Source organism: Cyanistes caeruleus, chromosome 21, assembly GCF_971803275.1.
Source record: "Cyanistes caeruleus chromosome 21, bCyaCae1.hap1.1, whole genome shotgun sequence".
NCBI lineage: Eukaryota > Metazoa > Chordata > Aves > Passeriformes > Paridae > Cyanistes > Cyanistes caeruleus.
The window spans coordinates 9,760,937-9,784,279 of NC_141721.1; the positions used below are offsets into that span (position 1 = coordinate 9,760,937).

Here is a 23,343-nt window from a genome sequence, read left to right on the forward strand (position 1 = left end):
GTTTATACAGTATTAACCCCTTTTCTGTCACTGTCAGACATGTTCTTCAAGACAAACTTTCCCAGCTGCTGGTTTCAGAGGAAAGAAAAAAAAGTTTCGGAAAAAAAAGGAAAGAAAAGCTGTTACTGAACAGGACCTTATGGGATTAGGACCAACGTTAAGATTTCCTCTGACTGCAATAGCAGTGATGGCAGAACTAATCAGGAGATCTACTAGATGTAAATAATAATTAACAAATGTAAGTACACAAACAGAATTCAGCCTCATGCAGGTACTGTCTGACCCTCGGTCTAAGGTCTAGCAACCTAATAGAAGAGAGCAATGTAAAACACCTGCAGTGGTAGCACTAGAGAGCAGCAGCACAGACCCTTTCAACACAATAGAGATTAAATATGGGACAATAAATTACTTTTTAAAATGTAGGACAGATGACCAAAATAGAAGATGAAGCGAAATTAGTAGAGCAGAAAACTCCAAAGGATGTGGTAATAATTCATTCTGTTATCAAATGCCTGCTGACACAGTGCAATTCAATAAAGGCTTTGCTACCACTCTGTGCTTCCAGGGAGGGAACAGTGGGGCAAAGAGACAGAGGTGTCACAGCTGTGCAGGGGCTGCAATGCCCCAGCCCAGGGCAGAGGGCTGCCCGTGCCACCCTGGCACTGCCACCTCAGCCAGCCACAGCACACACTGAGCCAACAGCAGGCACAAACAGAAAACATCTTCAGAGGATTTACCCTTCCATGGAGTGCTACAGGTAACAAAAACTACTCCAGCCCAAAATGTGCGAGCAAATGCCTGGCTCTTGATCACCTGCTCAGACAGCACAGATACAAGTCCTAATTAACTCTTGATGCAGGGTGTTTTTATAATGAGAAATAGCAAAATGAAAGTGGAAAATATTTTCCACCTACTGCATTTGACTTCTGCAGGGCAAAATGGCTCATCTGGATTGTTATCCAGATCACTAAGATTTTCAGTTACCTTCTCACATAGAAAATTGCATTTTAAGAGTTGATGGTGAGTCTGAAATAATACTATTGGCTTCATACAACAACACATTCAAGATGTTGAAGAATCTTTGTCTTAATTCAAGGTTTCTACTTGATATTTATTTGTGTGACCTGCAGTGCTTATCAACCATAGTCATTACCAGCAGTCTGTGCCTCAGGGCACTTGAGATGACTGGAAGTTCCACACCTCTGGAGAAATATGGATATCCACCTTCCTAAAAAAAAAATGGGGTAAAACATCTACTAGCTTAACTTGACCTTATGCACAGAACTCTGATTTATCCTGTGGGTAATAAAGGATGTAAGAGGCATTTAATCCTGTTTTTATGCTCCTTCGAGTGCTATGAAGTCTTTACATCACTGAAAACCAGTACAGGCAGAATTAGTGTCTTTTGAGGCGATTCACAGAACTGCAATGGCCATCTAAACCTGGAGGAGCCTATGCATTCCCAAGGATCACCACAAGAGAAACTACTCATTCCTGGGTAACAAATTTTGCAGAATTCTGGGGAACCATGTCAAATCCCTCGGCCATTCCAACCAGAACAGGAGGGATTCCAGTTTGCTATTACAGATAACCTGATTAAAAGAAGCATCCAATGTTGCCCTGAAAACTCAGCTTCTGAGCTTGCTGACATGGTTTTCTAAAGACTTTCCCAGGACAGTAACTGTAAACATAGATATGTGTACATTCTTTCTGTTACACGTCTTGTGATGGGTCATGGCCATGGCAGTGAGAAAGAAGTGATGGTCACGTCTCATGGCCAGTGCAGTGAGAAAGTGTTATCCTGACCATCCAATCCCTGGCTGTGGTCAGAAACCTATAAATCCTGGGAGTAAAAATAAACTCTTTCTTCACCACATCTTGACCTGTGTCCGTGTGATCTATTCAGCACCAGCGGCAACATCTGGTGACCTCCGATGTGTCTTGCACATGTGTTACAGGGTACTGTCTAGCCTGTGGCTATGGATGGTTTTGGGCTCTCTCCTACGGAGGGCCTGGTTATGGAAATATGGCGTGCAGTATTTGATCAGAGAGGGATTGATGTTTCGTATGCTGACTTTCAGCGATTGTGTGAGTATGGGAGAATTGAGGGGTTTATCCCTGTGGTTGAAGCGATTTTTTTGCAGTTGGCTTGGGACACTTTAGGTGATTCCCTGATTGAGGTTCTGCTGGTCGGTTATGAGCCCCGGGTGTTCCAGCTGCTGGGGATCTGGCGAAGGTGTGGCAGCTTTCTGAGGTCGGGTCCCGAGGTCAGCTCCCCCAGGATCGCCGGGGCCCCCAGTGGGTTGAACGGGGGCGCCGCGGGACCGGTGGGCGTAACCCCGCCTTGGCCAGCGCCCCGGCAGTGTAAGCCCAGGGTGGGGTCGCCTCTTTCATGTGCCCTCCCGGCACAGACCGATAAGGGGCTGCCTGAACTGGGGGTGGTGCCACCCCTGGGGGATACCTCAGGTACGGTCCCATGTCCCTGCTGCGTCTGGGCCGTGCCCTGCTCCGTGGTGGGGGACGGGATGGGCCTGGGCCTCACGCTGGTGGCCGCGCACGCTGTTCCAGTGCAGGAGCGGCCAGCGCCGCTTTTTGGGCCTTTTGTCCCTGAAGAAACGCTGTTAGGGGCGATTCCGAGTGCTGCCCCCCCCCCGCGCCGGATTCGTGGGGCGTGGGGGCGGGTGCTGCGAGTGGTGCCGACGCCAGGCTGGGTTCTGCTGGCCCCATGCTGCCGGATTCCCCTCCTGCGAGCCCGGGTTGTTCCCTGGCAGCGGAGCAGGACGGTGTCGCGGCTTTGCGGGCTGTGCCTCTACCGGCGCCTCTGTCCCTCCTAGTGCTGGAGGCGGGCCGTGCTGAGCTGGCTCCGACCCACCCTGCCTCGGGTTCCCAGGCATCACCCGAGCCTGTGGCTAGACCCAGCCCTCCCCCGTCGCCTCCTGCGGCCGCGGCAGACCAAGGTCCTGCGCTGTCTACCACTGGCTCCGGTGGTGCTGCCGTGGGACAGAAGCCGGTGGCCTTGACGGGCCAGGGGTCCCAGGCTGCTGGAGCCTCTTCGGCTGGCCTGTGGACTTAGTCCTCCTGTAAGATGACTGTGCAGCTGAGCATATCAGGCATTCCATGTGCTTCCAAATGCTTTGGGCCGGTGGGTGAGGGCATGAGTGCTCTTCTTGTGGCGTGGTTGAATACCACTGCTCAGGGCATCATTGTTCACCTAGGGGACGTTGATTTGGATTTCCTGGGGTGCATTTCTGCCATGGGTTCCACGCTCACCCCTCCTGTTCCTATCCCTGCGGGACCTGGATTTGCTCACCTTGTGCCTTTTGAGTCTTGTGTTCACGGAGCTGAGAACCAGCTGCGGGGAGATGGTGGCTTCGGGTTCCCTGAACCTCCCTGGGTCACAGGACTGCTGTTCTGACAGCCAGGGATCATCCTGAATGGGTCTGCACCCGGTCCATCCTTGGTGAGGTGCTGTCAGAGATTAGCTTCCGCGGGTTTTTGACACTGGCGTGGACATCACGATTGTCAGGTTTGCTGACGGGCCCCCGGAGTGACCCTTGGACCTGATGCTGACACATTCTATGCAAAGAAGAACTTGAGACTGACTCTTTGTTCAGCAGAGATCTGGAGCTTCGACCAATCCCTGGGACATTCCTGTTTTCTGTATCAAGAAGAAGTCTGGGAAATGGAGGTTGCTACAATACCTCCAGAAAGTTCATGCTATGATGGAAAGCATGGGGATGTTGCAGGCTAGCATGCCTTCACCTGCCATGCTTCCTGCTGATTGGCTAGTCCTCATCCAGAAGGATTATTTCTTTACAATTCCTTTGCATCCTGATGACAGACTGAAATTTGCCTTTCTGGTGCCAGCTATCATTAATGCTGAGCCCACACAGAGATATCAATGGAGATTTTGCCATAGGGCTTGTGAAAATTTGCCGGCATTTGCTGATGATATGGGGCTCTAGCCCTCTCTGGAGTTTGCAAGCAGTTTCCTGCTGCTCGTCTCTACAACCTCCCTGAAATTATTTGAGGGTCAAAATAATTTTTGGGACAAACAGTCCCACATCTGGAGGTGCAATTATTTTTTTTGCATTCAGTGCAGACATTGCATGAATGATGTCCAGATATTAATGGACTTTTACATGGTTGTGTCCTTATATGGGACTGACCAAGACACAACTGTCTCCCTTGTTTGGTCTATTAAAAGGGAACTCTGATTTAAAGTCACCTCTGACACTGACCCCACAGGCACAGTAGGTGCTGGAGGAGGTTCTGCGAGCAGTTTCTGCTCAAGTCTATTACATTAATCTTTCCATTGATGTCGCTGTTTTTCTTTTCCATTGCCACTCCAGATTTGCATCCCACAGTTATCATTGGCCGATAAGAACACTGGAAATGTCATTGCTACCTGGAAGGATGGATCTGAGTGGCAGGTTTTAAAGAGTCATGAGGCTGGATCAGCCCAATTGATAGAATTACGGGCTGCTGTCATAGCATTTCAGAAGTTTTCCCAGACACCTTTCAATTTGGCCATGGATTCTGCCTCCGTGACCAAATTGAGACCCATCCACAAGAAGGTGTTGATGTTGGACAACTGTTTAATTTTTTTTGTTTTTTTTTTGTTGTTTTTGGGTTTTTTTTGTTGGGGTTTTTTTTGTTTTTTTGTAATAACAAAAAGGTGAGAGATCACCCTGAAATTACAGCCTTCTGATTATATGGAGTATTGTATTTTCCTATTATTTATCCTTTTGATTGTTTATAATGTTGCTAGTTTCTTTGTTCAATTTTCTTTTTCCTTTCTTTTTGTTAAACCAAAAAGGGTGAGATGTCGCCCTGAAAACTCAGCTTCTGAGCTTGCTGACATGGTTTTCTAAAGACTTTCCCAGGACAGTAACTGTAAACATAGATATGTGTACATTCTTTCTGTTACACATCTTGTGATGGGCATCTCTCATGGCCAGTGCAGTGAGAAAGTGTTATCCTGACCATCCAATCCCTGGCCATGGTCAGAAACCTATAAATCCTGGGAGTAAAAATAAACTCTCTCTTCCTTTCACCACACCTCGACCTGTGTCCATGTGATCTGTTCATCTTCAGCAGCAACAATCCAATAGCATTATTACTGCTGTGAGAAAATATGTACTAAAACGTGGTCATTCTCATCTCACAAGCTGTCAGCCAAAATCAACGCTCCCACTGATGCCACAGCATCACCAGGGGACACAGGAATCTGGCTTGCAACCTTCTGTGAACATGGGATAAAAAGCTTGTCCAGAACGAGTTGGAAAGAAAGAATTCCAGCCTCAGGGTGAGCTAAGGTCTCAGTATTTCAAATGTTCCTCTGAATTCCCATGTCTCACTCAAAACTTGTGCTGCTTGATCATTGCACATAACTGCCTGCTCCACTGCAGAAGACTGCAGTAACAGCATCTTGCAGCCTCACACTAAGCAAGGGCCAGGCCATTTCCCAAGCAGAATTTGTAGACTTATAAAAGAAACATCCATTTTACATTTCATTCCTTTACATTCATTCAACTTTAATTAATGTTTTCAATTTATCATTAAAATTTTGAAAATGCATGAAGTTCTTCTCAAAACATGTCAGCAAGAATGAATTATATTTTCCAATAGGATTGGATATCTATCTTGTTGTAGTCTTTAAACACAAACAACACACCATCTGTTCAGGGTGGAATTAATACTCCTCCCATCCATGTCTCAATTTTCCTGTATATTCATTTATCTCCTTTTATTCTTTCTTCTCTTCTCTTGCTCACTTCTCGTGGTTGATGGCACTGATTAAGCCCATATGGACAGTGAGGCAAGTAGGCCCCAGCACAGGGCACCTGCCCTGTCACTAGTGCCAGGAAGTGCCTGTCCTCTGTGCCACAGTCTGACTGGCTCCTGTGTTTACCTCTTTATTACAAGCACTGTATCACAGTTAATAACAAGTTGTGCTGTGTGCTGATATGCCCCAGGGGAAGAAACATCTTGCTTTCCAAATTAATAACTCTTAAAAATACTTAGAAGTCCTCTTGACAAGCTGATGTATAGGACTATTTGTCACGCAGTGCTTCCCAAAGAGCATAGACTAGGATACAACATAGATTTAAAGACTGAGGGTTAATAGAAAAGGAAGTCTGTTCCTGCATCTTGGTGTGTGTCAGCAGCACTTCCCAAACCCAGACACTCATCCTGAACAAGTCAAATTGTCCCCAACAAGTTATGTCCTTTGTTCTTCCCAGGTTGTTCCCTCACTTCAGGAACCAATGATCAACTTCAGGTAGCTCCGGTTCAAAGTTACACAAAGCTCGTAGCATTTCTCTTAATTTTAACATATGAGCAGACAAAACCTTTGTCTTCAGACTGAGCAGTATTTCGGCTTTCCAGGTTTCTTAACCGGGGTCAAAAATAAAAGCTTGATTTTGAAATTTACATTTACCCAACTAATGCTCACCCAAAAGATCAAATTTCAAGCAATCCTCAATACTGCTGGGAATCACCTTCTCAGCTGGCTTTCGCCAGTCTGCTGCTTGCTACAAGGACCTTTCTGTTAGGCAGAAGCCAAATAATCACTGTAATCAATAATAACTATGGATTTAATTGTCTTCTACACAGATGTATGAAAATTGTTGTGAAAAAGACAAATTTGATACTATGAAGATATAGTCTATCATGTATTATTTACCCTACACCATTAGCTCATTAAATGAGGAATACATAAAGTAGTCAATACTCAGTAAATAGGTCAAATTAAAACCAAATTAAAGTACAAAATGAGTTTTAAGGAATTCCATTTAATCTGCCTGTTTACAGAGCTGGCAGTGGTTGCAGGCTGTCTTGGGGTGCTTTCCCCACAGCAACCAGTGGCACAGAGAACAACCATTTGACCTCAGCCCCACACATCTGGAAATTGTCACCCTTCTTCACAGCACATGTTTGTGTTGAGTGACTTAATTTAATAATTCAAAGGTGTACACAGGCCAGAGGTCCTTTAGTGCTCCCTTCCCTCTGGAATACACAATGCACAGGGTCTGTGGTCCAGCTAGTGAATGGGAAAGAAATATTCTCTTTCCTGTAAGCAGCAAGGCAATTTCCCATTGCCTAAAATGCATGTGCCCAGCACAGCAACAAGAAAAGTGATATTAATCTGCAGGGGAAAAAGAATGGGTGGCTTTAGCATGAAGAAGCCAGATCCGCACCCAAAGAATGGCTGAAACATGCCTTTTCCTTGTGGAGCTCGTGTGTTCTCTCCATATCTACTCACATATTCCTGTGTGGCAGTAGACCTGGAGATCATCTGAAATTTTATGTCATACTTTCTGTCTCTTCAGGCTCTTTTTAATGAAATGACATTGAGGAAAAGAGAGCAAGCTGGGATTATGATAATGCTGTGTTTTAAACAGAATTATTTAAGCCTCCCAGGAGACAGCTATTTTGCTAGCATGGTTAGAGTATCAACGAAATCCAGGAGACAGACTCTCCAACCAGTTTGTTAACTGACATTACTTTGTTCAGTACTGGGTACATGGGGGATTGCTCCACCTAACATACATATGTCATTGAATAAGTGGCTCCATTCTCCAGACAGTGAGCAGCTTTCAATACGCAAATGCTCAATGTAATGGATGAAATACATCATAAATAAATAATAGTGCTGCAAACACTGAAAGATGATCCATCTTTCAGTAAACTACACATGTTTTTCAGATTTTGTGACTTCATCTCCAGATCTCTTGGAAGTAGTTTATAAATATAAAATATTGCAGCTATCACCCTTCATTTCAGCAATCAATTTTGCTCTTATGTGATATTCATGTTTTGCAAAAATGGCTGTTTAAAAGGAATTTTCTCTGCTGTGTGAGCTAAAAACAGACTGTTGCAAATGTAAGACTAAAGTGGGCCAGTGGTAAAGGTGTTTTACAAATTTAGTAGTTAAGAGTGTGGTTTCCTGAGGAATAATGAAAAGAGGTTGTATAAACTTGTGCCTTAAGCAGCTCTCAACTTTTCCTAACATCTGTGTTTTCAAAGCATGACCTTAAACTGTGCCAATATCTGCATTGTGATCTTTACTTCTGTAAGCAGCTGGTGTTTAGAAATAACACCATTTATTAAATATTTGCTTCCTAGGTTTGGTTGGGGTTTTGTTTGTTTTCTGCTTAGCAAAATGCTTAGCAAAAAAAATGCTCAGCCTAGCCAGCTTCCTCAAGCTCACAAACAACTGACAAATACAGCCAGAGGAGTGCTTCTCCCTTGGAAATGCCATGACTGATGATCAGCATTTCACTAACAGCACTGTCCTGGTATCTCCTTATGCCCTACACACATCATCACTGCTCAGCTCTATAGTCTACCAAGGGTCAAATCACCCAGGAGATGAGCAGCTGGCATAAGGCACAGAGTAGCTTCTCCTAGGAGTAACATCAACAAAACACACCTTCACTTTTGACAAACCTTGCCTTCTGCTGCTCATTATGAATGCAAACATAAGCCATCTGCCCTCCTCAGGCAAGTCAAACTTGCCCAAATGCACATGTACTGATTATGCTTCCTTCAGCACCACATCACTGCCCAGAGTGCACCTGCTCTAACTGCAGCACAGCCAGCTCCAGGGTAAGCACCCACAAGGTTGTTTTTTATATCTCACAAACAAATTTCAGGGATGCCTTTTGGTGAGTTTACATCTGTTCTGGCTGCTTAGGCTGTCTGGGAGGCAGACCTGAAAAAATGAGATGCCTCACAGCTGCATTCAGTCTCAGTGGGATGTGGTTTGCTGTTTTGTCTGCCCCAGCCTGAATTCCTCTTGCTGTTGCCCATCACTTCATCCAAGGGGATCATCTGCTGTGACAAGTATTTTTATGGCTCCTTCAGTGCTGCAAATGAATGCACGTGGTCTGTAACAGGCACTGCAGAGTTGTGATCACGCAGTTTGCAGCAAGCCTGCTTCTTTGGATGCAAATCAGCTATTTTAGATCACTGAACAATAATCACTGTCAGTAGTAGAGAAAAGAAAGGCAAAACTCTCAAGAATGGGGACAAATATCTTGCTAGAACAGGAAATAACATATACTAGATAAGACTCTGAAGCTCTGGGGCTGAAGAGCAGTACAATAGATTTGAGTTCACCCCAGATTTCCATGTACACCTTTTCCTGGTGCCTGTATCTGCTGCAGCATTCTTCAGCTACACCAAACAAATGACATTTTCAAGTCATTCACACACCAGGATCAATACAGGCACAACTCTGCATTGACCTTTATGTTAATCTCTGGCATGTTCATGGGGATGAGGTGTGTGATATTGAGCAAAACAGTGTATCAGTCACATCTGATGCCATAGCTGGGACCCCCAGACATATAAATGCACTCAGTGCACCCCTGTGAGGAATCATTTCCTACCACACTGCTTACTAAATTGCAGTCCTGCATAAAAACACCTGCAGATCCTCATGCTAAGGTTATGTTAAATTAGTTTTCACTCTGTTTATCCTTTTAGTCTTAGTTTTTTTCTTTTGTTTGCAAATAGAATTCTTATGGAAAACACCAAAAGACTGAAGCACCTGACTGCCAAATTCCTTTGTTCCAGGTTGGTGATTATACAGTGAGTGTACAAAGGGCTTGAAGCTCTGAATGCTCACTAAATTCTTGAAAAATTTCTAATATTATTTCTGATTTCCCCATCACATGGCTCATTTTTCTCCTCTTATAAAGCATGAAAGAAGACAACCATGAACCATGAATTCTTGGAAGTGTGATTGTGTAACTTGCACAACCCAGACAATGTTATTCAACTCATTAATAAATCAATAACTCATGAACCCATCAATAACCCTGATCTGGAAGTTCCATGCAAAGGTGCTTTCCAAGGCCCTCTTTAAAATTTGAAACTCCAACAGTTTTCATATCCTTATTTCATATCCTGGAGGTAACATGACCATTCAAACTTCAGCTCTGCCACAGTCACACCTTGGAAGCCCAGCACCACAGTCTCTATGGCTTGAGCTGAGCCACAGACTGGGACTCTGTGCAGTAACCCACCATCACTCCTGCCCAGCCAGCAGCATTCAACTGCTGTGGGCAGCACTCAGCTGCTGGGAGCGGGGTTTGGCTCTGGTCCATGCTCAGCCCACCTCTGCCGGGGGACAAAAGCCCCCAGAGATGCAGCCAGCAACGGGAGGTGAGGAAGAGCAGGAACAAGTCACCCTTCTTTCCCCTGGGAGTATTTCCAAGATCAATCTCTGCAGAGATAAAAGTCCTGAAATATTTATATGAAGAATTTCATGCTTCATTGTAAATCCCATTGTAAACCCTACAGAAGCGATAGGGTTCTTCCTCTTCCCTTTCTCTCCTTGGCTGTTTCTCTCCATGTATATAAAAATAAACTGATAATATCCATCAAGGCTGAGTAAATTCAAAGCTATTGAGCTGTGGAATTACAATTGCCCAGAGAAAAGCACAGAAGGAAGTGACTTTCCTTCCTACAAAGCAGGGGTGAGTAATGGACCATAAACATGAGCTGAGCTCCTCACCATCCTGACTGACACAAATACACATCAGCTGGAAGATGCCAGCTCCATTTGAGGCCAGGCATTGCATGTGTCAGAGCTGAGGGAACAGGAGACACAACCATCATTATGGGTGAAAGAACAATACTGTCATTACAGCATAAAACTTCCAAACAGCATAAAGAAATCAAATATAATTGGGAGAGGTACAAACACTAATTCACAGCATCAAGCACCAAACTTCCTACTGCTATGCTCCCTCCACAGACAAGATGTTTTTCAGCCAACACTGGTGAGGCACCAGCAGGTTCCAGTACCTGAGGCTGATGACAGATTCACCAAGAGAGAGCTGGCATCACACTGCTGCTCTATGGGAGTGATGGCAGGAAAGTTTGACCCTCCAACTCCATGCCTACTCTAGTACCACAACAGCCTAATAATGTAGTCATCTTCAAGTTTAAAAATACTTCAAACTTTCTTCATTATAATGATTTTTGCAATGAGCTGAACTGCTTTTGTCAAGCCCAAGGTTTGCATACCTAAGAATAACTGGTGCAGAGGCCCACTTCCAGTTGCTTTTCCACACCAACCTGCCAGAGATCCAGGGCTATGACTGCAAGGAAAGGGTCCTGTTAGCACCATCCATATTCCTGTTGGCATTGCAGCATGTCTGCTGAGGAGAGGGTTCATTTTGATACACGTGAAACTTCAGGTGAGAAAAGACACACCTGTAAATTACACTCCCAGGCATTACTTCCCATGGAGAGCAAGGGCTCAGGCATTCTGATGGATCAGTCAGCATTTGGTGCTGGGCACACAGTGTCAGGCAGTGCCTGATAATGCTTTTTGCTCTCAGTGAGCTGCAAAAATTAAATGATTGTGAGCTATAAATAAAGCAGAAATGTCTTTTCATAAAGGGTCTTTTTCCATCCACAGATGGAGAAAAATAAAAAGCCTTCACACAGGTGTCCTCAAACAGGACAATGCTGCTTTTCCAACATCCCAGCTTTTATCTGCTCACAGAGTTTGTTTCCAGCCCCCCAGCACAGTGTGGCTCATTAGGCACATGCCTTGTGCTTGGCAGTACTTCTTGCAAGAGGTAAGGACAGGCAATGCAGAGGGGTTTCAGCATCCCGGAGCTTCCCAGCCACGAGCAGAGCCCCAGCAGGACAGAGCAGCCCCAGGCACCAGGGAGGCTGAACTTCCCTGCCCCAGGACAACAGGCACTGCCTCCTCCCTGGCTCCAGCCTTTAGGGACAGCCAAAAACCACAGTGCCTTTCTTCAGAGCCTGAGGTCCTGCTGCACATGGACAATATAAATCAGAGTGAATGGGGCTGACAATATGGTCATAATATACAATTTCTTTTTCTCAGTAATTGCTGCATGCTAAATTTAAACATGACAAAGCACATTGTATTTCTGCCTCAACTTTATCCCTTCATAAGAAAAATACTTGAATAATTCCCAAATTACAGCCCAGCCTAGAAGAGCTTTTTAAGCTTCTAGCAGAATTGGTTATTTCAGGTTAATAGAAGAGTTGGGAGGTCAATGTTGTAGAGCCCAGCACATGCCTCTGTGTGGAGGATGAGAGCATGCCAAGGGCAACGAATACAATGTGCAGCAGCAATACTGACACAGCCTGTCAAAACACTTCCTGTATTTCTTTAGTTAATAAAAATGAGGAAATTTTTCCCAGCATTTTAGGAACAATTAACGCAACAGTAATGTGGTAAGATATAGATAATCTATTGCAACATTAATAGGCAATCTCTTAAAATGCATTTACAGCCTCATACAATGGAGAGGATCCTGAAGTGCCAGTTCAGTAATGTGCACCTGCTTAATTCTGAAGATACAGCTCTTTCCTGGCAAGCTTCCCTGGAGACTGGATCTGGGAAAGCAGAGTCAACATCTGACTTTCCTGACCCCAGTAAATTCCAGCCCCTGCCCACACACACAGCATTGGCACCGCACACAACTGCTGCACTCCTCACATGTGAGCTCCAAAATTCAGAGAGGGAAAATCTTGCAAAATGTATCCAAAGATCTGTAGAATAGGGCAAAAGGCTTCAGAGCCCAATGAAGTGCCACGTTTCCAAAAGGAAATGAGGTGGTGGTGAATCAGTCTCACTTGTAATATTCCTGCTTCTTTTAACTCCTTGAGAGAACCACGGGGGAGAAAACACAGGAACACAGCCATCAGCTGCCAGCTCATGGCACAGGCCACACAGATCATTCCCAGCTCATTACTGGTGACAGCTTAAAAGTTTGATCTGCTCTTTAGAAGTTAGTGCACAAAAAAGTTTCAATGCACTATCCCATGCTGAGCATCCATTGAAGGAAGCAAATACAGTCTAACCCTTCCCATGTAATTTTCATAGAGAAATAAGTGAACTTTTCTGCCAACATTGTGTCACCTTATAAATTCCCTTCACAGGAGAGCAGCAGTGAGTGACATGAAGCAGGCACTAACTAATCCATTCCAGTGAACTACAGCACGGTCCTGAAAGCTGTCTTAACGCTAGTAGTGGACTTTGGCTCCACTGGTTATTTAACTGTATTTGGTTATTCAGCTGTGAATTCTGGCTGCTGAACTGCTCACTTCTCATGTTAGGCATGAGAAGCAGCAACCTGGGCGTGCAGCCCTAGCATGAAATTAAGGAGGAGTACTTAATATCTAGTCTCATGTTATCTGGGTGCTGTGCAAGTGTTACACCACTCTGGGGACTGTCTCAAATACCAGACAGCCAGAAAACAGAAGATGGATTTCGTCTGGATCTTTTGCATTAAGGCAAAACTAATGCTATGACTTTGATGGATGGAAATGCTACACTGAGTATCCCCACTACACAGCTTACATCTGCCAGTTGTAGAAACAGTAGGCTGGACAAGCCAAAAAAAGATCCGAAGAAGCCAAAAAAGTCCATTTGTGTAATTATACAATTAATAAAGATGTCAGCTCAAAAGATGTATCCATGGTGTAACAGGGATGAAACAAGGCAAGTGCATTTTACAGTGAAAGACACAAAAACTAGACAATTTATTTTCTGTATCCACATTCATTTGCATGGCTTCTGTTAGTAATCAGCATAGAGCCAGAGCAAGACCTTTGCAGCATCAAAAATATTTTAAAGTTCTAGCCATGAAATCAACAAACAGAAATTACTGTAAAAACCTGTTTAGAGCACAGCTGTTCCACCCTTATGAAAAGTAGACAAACAGCCATGTACTGCAGGGGACACCTCCAGGAAACAGATTCTCACTCACTGTCTCCTTGAACTGGGAGAGACAAATTCTTATGGAATATCTCCATGTGTTCCTTATTAATGCAAACAGCTGCATAGCAAAAAAAAATAAAAATCAATGACTTGTAAAAAACTTCATAAATCTCCTGCACTATGTTGCTGTCTTCTTTATGGTAATGGTCAATACTGAATATTAATTGAAAATCAATGGTACCAATAATACTTCAACTAAATATAGACCATAGCTCTAAGTCTTCTTGTATCTCCTGTGTGAGGCTTTCTCCAATACCATCTTAAGCACTTCATTTTTTGGCTATAAGTAAAAATGCTATCATGTGCTGTCTGAAAACTAATCACACTGTTCATAAAATCCTGGTGGGAAATGTATCATTGTGATCATAGCTTTGCACAGAAGCTTCTCCATGGAGCCAAGGCAGTGGCATGCATCAATTTAAGATGATCAACTGGGCCTTCAGAACACACAAAGAGAGATTGTTTTTCCCATTAATGGGTAAAAAGGCTACAGTTTAATTTATAGAAATTATACCCTTAGTACCTTCCCAGAAGCATGGCTTTGAATGACAGGCATCTTGATTTTGTAAAACAACATCTGAAATAGAGTGGCGCAAAAATGCTGTCTCGACTGTGTCCATTTCACTGCCCATTGGGACAAATGTCCTGGGGCACTAAAGAGATTGCATTTATAATAATTATGTTAGTATTAAAATGATGAATTCTGACAGCTGTAACTTCTTCAGGGTTATGACTGGAATGCAAAATTACATATTATCTCTTCATCCTTTGCCATTTGACTAGCATTTCCTTCAGCAAGACTTGGAAAACCTGAAGTTAATGTTAGCATTGGTACACCTCCCAACTGATTGACAAATTCATACCCTTAATAAAGGAGGATTTAAATACAGTATAACAGCCAAGTAGTTCACAGAATGGTACAACAAGAGTCAGGACATGAAACTCTCAAAAGGTGTATTTTGACAATGTATTTTGTTTGTCCCTGACTATTTCCTTTATATCAATACATCCCCATTTTCAGTGTTAATGAAATAGCAGTTCTCAAAAGAAAAATGTCCCATCTGAAAACTCACCATAGCTGTAATCATCAGCCAGAAGGCCAGGCTGCCAAAAGGCAGCAGAAAATTTGGTAAATGAAATACTTCAGCTGTCTTTCTGGAATACCTTATCTCAGCTATCAGTTCTGAGGTTCCCTATCCAAACCTCTGACCACAGGTCCTGTGCTGCAGTTCTACCTGGCCCCGAGCACTTATGTGAAAAGGACAGCTTTAGGGAATGGGATTTTTCAGGACAGCAGAAACCATGAACATTCTTTCCTTGGTGCTATTCCTAGACTGAAATATTCATCCTTAAATTGCTTCTGTGTCTCCAACTGGGTTGTCTGGCAAGCTGACAGACAAATCTTAGTAAAAGACATACTTGATAAATATGCCAGGAGAAGTACTTGCAGTCTTGTTACAAAAGGAAAAAAAAATGGGGGAAAATTAGGAAAAGAGCAAAAGAATAAGACAGAAGAAAATGCAAATTGCTCATCTGCTCTGGCTCTGTGCATAACTTCTGGGAAAAGGCAGTGCGGATTAGCAAGAATGACAATTTCAACAACTGGGTTAATGTCTTCCAGCAGATACAAGATCTGCTGGCTACTGAGTTCAACAGAACCTTGACTTGCACAGCCACACAGTGCAACCTCACTTCAGCATGGTGAGAAAATGATTGAGTGATTGTTTGATTGATTGATTGATTGATTGCCAAGGCTCTTGTGCTGAACTTTGTTTTTTCCCTACAGTATTCACAGCAAGGTAAGCTACATAAATAAATGGTCCCAAGGTACATTAACTCCACTGAAAGGAAAACTCATTATCCTGTCATAAAACATTCATCCAACAATTCTTCAAAACCATAAGTGAGGCTGTAATTTGCTGTCACTGTAATCCAGACGTTCATTTACTTTTCCAAAATTGTTTTTTCCACAGAGATCATTCTGCCTCCAAAGCAAAACTCAGAATTGTATCACTGACCTGCTAGGTTTAGGTCTTAGTTTTGAGGATTTTTGTTGTTTGATTTTACAATGAGAGTGATTAAATACCTCAGAGCTCAGTTACCTAGCAATCTGCCTGCATCCAAAACACCCCCAGCAGGGTTTAGCTTCTCCTAAGGAGTAAAAGAAAGGCAAAGTGAAGAGGGATGTTTCCATGAACCAAACTTTCAGGAGAAAAATTTACTGAATACGTAATTTTGACTGAATTTTTTTTAACCACAGCTAATTAGAATGTATTTAATAGCTACTGAACTTTTACGGAAAAAATAAACCCTGAACAATACTTCCTTTACCACACATGCAGTCAGCAAAGTTTCCCTATGGCAGACTTAATCAGAAATGGAAATTCATTTAGCTGCTAATGGATTGATCATTATGCCACAGCTCTTAAAATGGAATTAAGAGGACCCATGTAATATTGTTATATAGTTTCCTTGTGGAGAGCAGAGTAAGACATCTCACAATTTACACTGATTTTTATTACAATGTCACTTGTTATTTGCAATTTGACGCCTTTTAAAATTGTTTTTTGGCTTAGGATTTATTCATTGTTTAATTTCCTTTCTGATGGTCCTGTAGCCAAAGCAAAGGGCCAGGAGGCCCTTGTGAACAGCTGGCCCCACTGACACCCACCCCCTGCATGGGACTGGGGCAGAGAGACAGAGCCAAGTGTCCACATCTTCCCTTGCAAAACTTTCCACAAGACTGTCTGATAAACCAACCTCTCCTAGGAAATTTTTTTACATATTATTCAGGATTTTATTTGTGTTAATCAAGAATCTGTAGATCAATGACTTTAAAAACTTTTAGCTATAATTAAGCACCTGAAATTCACATGAGAATCTACATGGAAATTAAAAGCACTTATATTCCAAAATAACATTGTGCCTTTCTGTAGCACCAAAAATCTTGTCTTGAAATAATTAACTCTGATTACAGGGAACTAAAAAAACCAAGATAGCCATACATTTAAGTTACATGCACATAGTCCCACTGAATTTATTAGGCTTTGACATCAGGTGGAGGGCTGCAGAGCCTTGGGATGGGCGTGTCTCCCCTTGGCATGCCAAGATTCTGCAGGTTTGGGATCCACCTCAAGCATCTCTGACAGCCAAAAGCAGCAGCTCTTGGCTGCTGCATCCTCAGATCACTGTTTCCCCTGTAAATCCTGCCATCTCACATCTCCCCTTGGATGTAATATTTTAAAACATCTACTACAAGAGTTGCACAGCAGTTGCTCAGCGTAAATCCAAACATTTACTCCCTCATTTCACAGTAAATAAATTACATTCCATCTTCTCAAAGATTTTGAATTCTATTTCCATTTAAGAGTTCCTGTTGATGGAGAAGTCCAACCCTGTTACAATGAGGGCTATGTCTGAAACACTGCTACAAATACATATTTTGAAGCTGCAGCAAAATGAAAGAAAGGGCACCACTACTTATCTTACAAAATCATTGACTGCACTTGCATTATCTTCTGAAGACATGGCGCCTGAAAACACACTAATGCTCTGTTGCTTAGAGAAGCAGAACTGAAAACCAGCCAGACCAGGTAGTGGGTGAGTGTGGGAAGTTACTTCAGTAAAAGGACATTCTCAGAGTGACTGAAACCAGTGGGGGAAGCCAAATAGCCCACTCCTTCACAAAACAAAACCAAAGAGGAAAAGGCAAGGTGAAAACTGGAGCAAGTGTATACAAAAAAAAGAATTGCTACTACTGCATTTGCACATCTGGTAAAAGCCACCTTCTGCTTAAACTGTGTTCCTTTATGCTCTTCATATATGCCAGAAAAAAAAAGTCAAAAGCCAAAGCACTCCTAGAAGTAACTGCTGATGCCCCATCTCTGTTGGAGCTTGTCCATGTTTTGTTTGGATCTGTTGTTGGTACCAGCATGGAGAAATTACTATGAACCTCTTCAGTATCTCTTCAAGTGACACAAAAACCTACCCTCAAAATTAACCCCAAATGATCCTCTCAAGAACTGGGGAGGATTCCTTGATTCTGGGCTGTGATATCATGTGCCTGCTGTTTGCAGAGATAATACTCAAAGGCTTCTCCCACTTTGAACTTTCAAAAAGAGACAGCGTCAAACAAAAGGACAGCATGTTAACATCTCCTCACTCTGGTGTCAGAGTCCACAGCAGAAAAATGAGCAAGAGTGACACCAAACATGGAAAGAGGAACTTCTCACTTTTTCCAGAAAGCTACATGAGGCTCTCTAGGCACAGATGTTCATGCAGCTAAAAAAACATAATCAGAAAATCAAGTTGTAAAGATAAGAAAAAAGTTTTTTTTAAGTTTCTTTATGTGCCAAGCACATGACCAAGGAGCTTCTAAAGGACCTTGCAATGAAATGCACTTTGCTTTCTCAGGCTTATCACTGAGGTCCACTACCAAGCAGCAAGAGACTCAGCTTAAATTAAGGTGCAAGATGTTGGCTTTAAGAGTTAATTCTGGTCCTCATTTATCACAGTGTTCTGGTTTACATCACTGACCTTGAGCCAATGCCTTCACACAACAGGTGGGTGCATTTTCTGCTTTTCCCAGAGTAAGCAGTCCTGCTGAAATAAACCTTCTTGGTTTTGCTCTCCTCCAACAGAAATTCATGGCAAGCATCCCTCCTTACTATCTTTCTGAAAACGAGGTTAATTCTCCTGTCCATCCTCTTTCCGCTTCCCCAGTCACTAGCAGCTACTAAAACTGAAGCCCATACTCTTGTGAAAGCAAAAGCTGAATGCTATATAACAGTTTAGAATTAACATGCTAATGAATCCTCTGAAATAATTAAACCTAAGGTTACAATCAATGGCACTAACTGTCTCAGAGATAGGCTATTCCAAAAAAAGGATAATTAGAATCACTTCAGCAAACAAAATTCTTTGTTATTAATTAAAGTGAAAGTTAACTGTCAATCACGTTTACCAGAAGCAAATTCAAGATTTACCTGATAATGATGCAATACACATTCTCCCACTGCTCTAACAGGATACTGAGCAGACATCTCTGGGCTGAAGTATCCAACTTTTGAGTTGCCACTTTTGAGAAAATACACAGCAAAAGCCTAACTTTTAGCTGAGATCAAGAACAAGAGTTATCCTAATTTTGATTGCTCAGTCAGTATGAATTATATGGCTATTAATTTACAAACTCTGTCCTAACCTTACATCTTGAAAAAATGCCAATTTGCAGGAAATAGGACACCTCATAACCATGTGTTTATTGGCCCAAGTCACAACATTGCTGACACTACTAAAAAAAATAATCTGCAGGTGAGAGCAGAAGAATTCGAACAAGTCAAAACCATCTTCCATCTGAGTGTTCTAAATCCCTGTCAGATGAGCAGCCTCACATCTGTCACAGAAGCTTCCTGAGAGCCACAGCATGAGGCAGCCAGGGGGCTTGCTCAGAACCTGAGCAAGCTCTGTTCTGCCCAAAACAGAGCACACTGTCTTGTAGGAAACCATGGGGGCAAAAAATCTTTCTGGGTCAGACCCTGGCATTGCACTCTGGATAACTGCATCAGTAGGAAAGCATTAATAGCAGTTCTTACTTCATTACCATTCTCCTGGAAAACCTGGCAGCCCACAGCTTGGACAGGTTGAAGTAGCTCTTCACTAGGCTGAAGTAGCTCCACGGCTGGGCCCAGGGTGGTGGTGGTGGTAAATGGTGCCACATCCAGCTGTCATCCCCTGCAGATCAGCTTCCCCTCAGCATCTCCTAATGCCCACCCTGCCTCTTCTCCCATGTTCAGCAAGCACAAGGGCTCCATGATGGGCTTGCAGTGGTGAAGCACCTCACTCAAGGTATCCCACTGGAGAACAGCTCCTGCCTCACACCCCACTCAGAAAACACATGAGCTTAATGTGCTACCAATCTCTAAACCTCACAGAAGAAACTTGCATATTAGACTTCCGCTTCAAGTCCCAGCAAGGTGTGAATTATTATCCCACAGTGACCATCTAAATCACATAATAGCAATATGTGATGATAATACCTACATTGTAGATCCTTTTTCCAATAGTAAAAAGGACATAATGATCAAGTTAGTAGGTATAAGCCTGATGACTCTGCTAAGATTTTCAATTTGTGAAACAAAATTGGTATGGGTGTGCCTGTACTTCCTGACTGCTCCAAGTGCAGGATTTATTGCTCTGCCTTTTGTTTTTAACTCCTGCTATGGTTAGAGGAGGTATCTCGTGCTCAGAAAATGAATTAATGTATCTTCTCTGCCTTTTAGCCTTCTGGAAAACAAGATGTAGCTGCAGGAACTACTCCTTATTCAGTTTCACCTAATGACAGGCAGTGTTTCATAGATTATTCTAATGCTGGAAAAACAAGAAGAATGAAGAATTTTAGTGGAGGCAAGGATACAAAACACAGATGGCTGTTAATGGAAAGAGCTACTGATTCCCTTGGGCAAATTCAATGACATCATTGAATCACCTCTGTGACAAAAAAAAAAAAAATCTTAACAAAAATTCCCTTCAAAACCAGTCTCAGAAGAAAGTGTCATGCTTTGATATAATTGTTCAAATGCAAATACAGACTTAGACCATCTGCAGGCTCTGCTGAGTTCAGCAGGAGATAGATTTTAATTCATTCAAATGAAGATCAAATCCAAGGATCAGCCAAGTGCCCAGTAAGAAGCAACAGATAGAGGTGACCTCTATTTCTCAAAATTTTAAAAGTGTGAATCAATGACCAGTGAAAAAAATATAAGTCCAGTGACCTCACTGGGCTTTGCCAAGATGCTCATTTCCATGTCGCACCACACAACTTCTGAAGTACTGGTTCCATCCCAGAAACTGGCCCCTGCAACAAATTTTCCTGAGTTTGGAAACAAGTTAGTATTTTTTGTCAGTTTTGTTTTCTTTGAATTTCATCAATAGTAAATTCTTTGTCTGTAGGGAAATGAACAAATACTCTGAGTATTTATTGTTTGCGATGTCTCTGGGTAAGAAACTGTGAGAAAGCTGTGGTCAATGAGCTGATGCATAATGCATAATGCCCTTCCCCTTCCTCCCTGGTATGTTACCCGACCCTGGCCACTCTGGCTGTACTTGCAGTCACTCTTTGAAACCGTTAGTGTCATCTGGAAAATGGGTCAACTAGTTGCTTTAGGTGGTTGCTTTAGGTAGACATTAATGACATTACTGAAATGTCAAAAAACATTTGTGTAAGCATGAAGTGTAACTTGTAGAGAGCCAGTAAACAGGGGTGCAGTAGAAGTTCAGGCTCGGTTTCAGAGCGCGGTTTTCACTGAGGTGTTTAAACAAGAGACACTTTCAGTAGTGTGCAATGCCTTCCTACTGTGTTAATTGACTTGAAAATTTGATGGTGTGACTTTGCTTAGCTGGGCATTGAGTGGTTCTGAAATTCCAATTTTTCTGTTACCCTTTGAAGCCTTGGGGAAGAAAATCACAAAAAGCCCTATGATGAATAACATCTTCCTCCCTGCTTTAACGGTCTTGAGTCACAGTGTGCAGCTGAAGCAAAGACAACCCATGCTGGTACTGACACTGCTTGTGTCCTGATATTGTCTCTAAAGCTGAATCTGTCTATGACTGAAGTCATGTTAAGGAAGAGCAAAGCTTTTCTTCAACTGGCATGTCTTTGTAAGCAGGAGATGCTGTTGTTCACATTTGTTTTTAGACAATACAAGCCACACCACAGCTGCAGGCTGCAGTGTGCTTGGAGATGAGCCCTCCACAGGGGTGTGGTGAAGTGCTGAGATGGCTCCGTCTTTTCCATGGATTTCTGTTCAGAACACTCACTGGTGATTTGAGGGTGCTGTCAGTGTAAGCAAAAAGTATCTGAATTTGTCTTGGATACTAATGATTGTAGTAAATTGCAAAATTTATCAAATCAGCTGTGGCTCAGTTTCTGTGCCTTTGCCTTCTCGCCCTTACCCAAGAGTAATCAGAGTTCCTGATTATTCCCGGTATTGCACAGAAAAATGGGGTTCTTCAGCCTACCAAAATACTGCTGAATCCTTACCACCGAGGCACATCATGCCATGTTCCTGTTCTCCCTTTTTCATGAGCAGAACCAGAGGGATGGAAAAATTAATTAACTTCCCTAAACTTTCTAGAACAAAACCAAGCATAAAAAAAGAGATGAAAAAATATTGCCTCTTCACATACATACCTGAAAAACTAGAGAATGCTGGTGGAATTGTTGTTTCAGATGTTCAGATGTAGCATTCACACACACCTTTCTGCCATTTGAAGAGCAGCGGCTCATGTCTAGAACATTATCTCCACAGCAGAACAGAGTCCCTGGTGGAAGGAGAAAAACCTCTTGAAAATTCTCTTACTCCTGTGTGACCAACACTTACGGACTGCCTTCTCCCAGTCCCTGTGCTCAGGAACTCTTTTCATTAAAGCCAAGCCATGTGCTCCAACAGCTGTGTTTACTAGAGCAACTGTGGCTTGCCCTCTAAAACTAGTTCTTAGATGTTGTCAGCTGTGTTTATACAGATATGGGAGACTTCATGTGGCAAAGCATTTGCCAAATACCCTGTGAATTAGCTATTTTCCTTGTGCTGAGATAATACTGGCATTACCTAGTTTTAAACTTCAACAGATCTGTATGACAGCACTGCAGATAAATCCTCAGCTAAAAGTTCAGCCTTGAAAGCAATTCTTTGGAAAGCACATTTGTGCTGAACACAACTGCCTAGTATTTCTTTGCTTTTGAGGATCACAAATCAAAGCCACTCTCTTGTTCAGCCACTGCTATTTTGGGAACAGCGCTCTTCCTCCTCTGAGGAGGGAGGTTCACAAGGAGGAAGAGGCAGGAGGTCACATCATCCTGCGTGGTACAAGCAGGGTGTCTGGGAACATCACATGTCTGTAACCAAATTCATGTCTTTTCATTACCTGGAGCCCCTAAATCCAACATGTTAGCAATGCTTAATACGGTGTGTCACAGGCAGAAGCATACAGGAGATACAGAAAGTCTTGCCCATTATTTCCTCTGGATTGTCTTAAGACATGGATAACTGACACCCTAAACCCAAAAGGTGCTGTGCTAGAATTTTGGCCAAAGCAGCACTGATAGCACAGGGGCATCTCAACTATTACTGAGCTCTGAGGCACAACACCAAGGCTTTTTCTGCTTCCCCTGCTGCCCTCAGGCTGTCGATAGGGAAAAGGCAAGAATAACAGGCTGAACAAACACACAGGGTATGAAACATGCCTGTGGAGCATCCTGCAGGAAGGAATCTATGATCATCATAGATTACATGGAATGTGAATTGACTCATGATCATGATCATGCAAAGTATCAGCTGGAGAGAATGCAGAGGGGAATATCTGAGGTCTCAAAATTGCTTAGGAAAAACAGGTGAGAGAACAATTTTGTCTAAGGAAGGCCAGACTAAGGAGATCAGGTATAGATGTAACAGAGGGGAAAAGCAGTGAACATTAACATCATAGTGTTGCTAGTGGACACGAAATAGAAGCGATGGGTTCGGTATCAGTAGCCGAGGTTTTATTTCTCAGAAGGCAAAAGCCTT

The 23,343-nt window shown here is 42.9% G+C and overlaps 1 long non-coding RNA gene across 3 annotated transcripts in view; it reads right to left on the reverse strand.

The window, feature by feature from the left end:
- Positions 1-23,343, reverse strand: part of LOC111937894 (uncharacterized) — a 77,575-nt gene that overhangs the window by 23,771 nt on the left and 30,461 nt on the right. For all 3 annotated transcript variants that reach the window (XR_015278454.1, XR_015278455.1, XR_015278456.1), the window contains exon 3: positions 21,972-22,102. This is a non-coding gene — a long non-coding RNA (uncharacterized LOC111937894). The remainder of the gene's footprint in view (positions 1-21,971; positions 22,103-23,343) is intronic.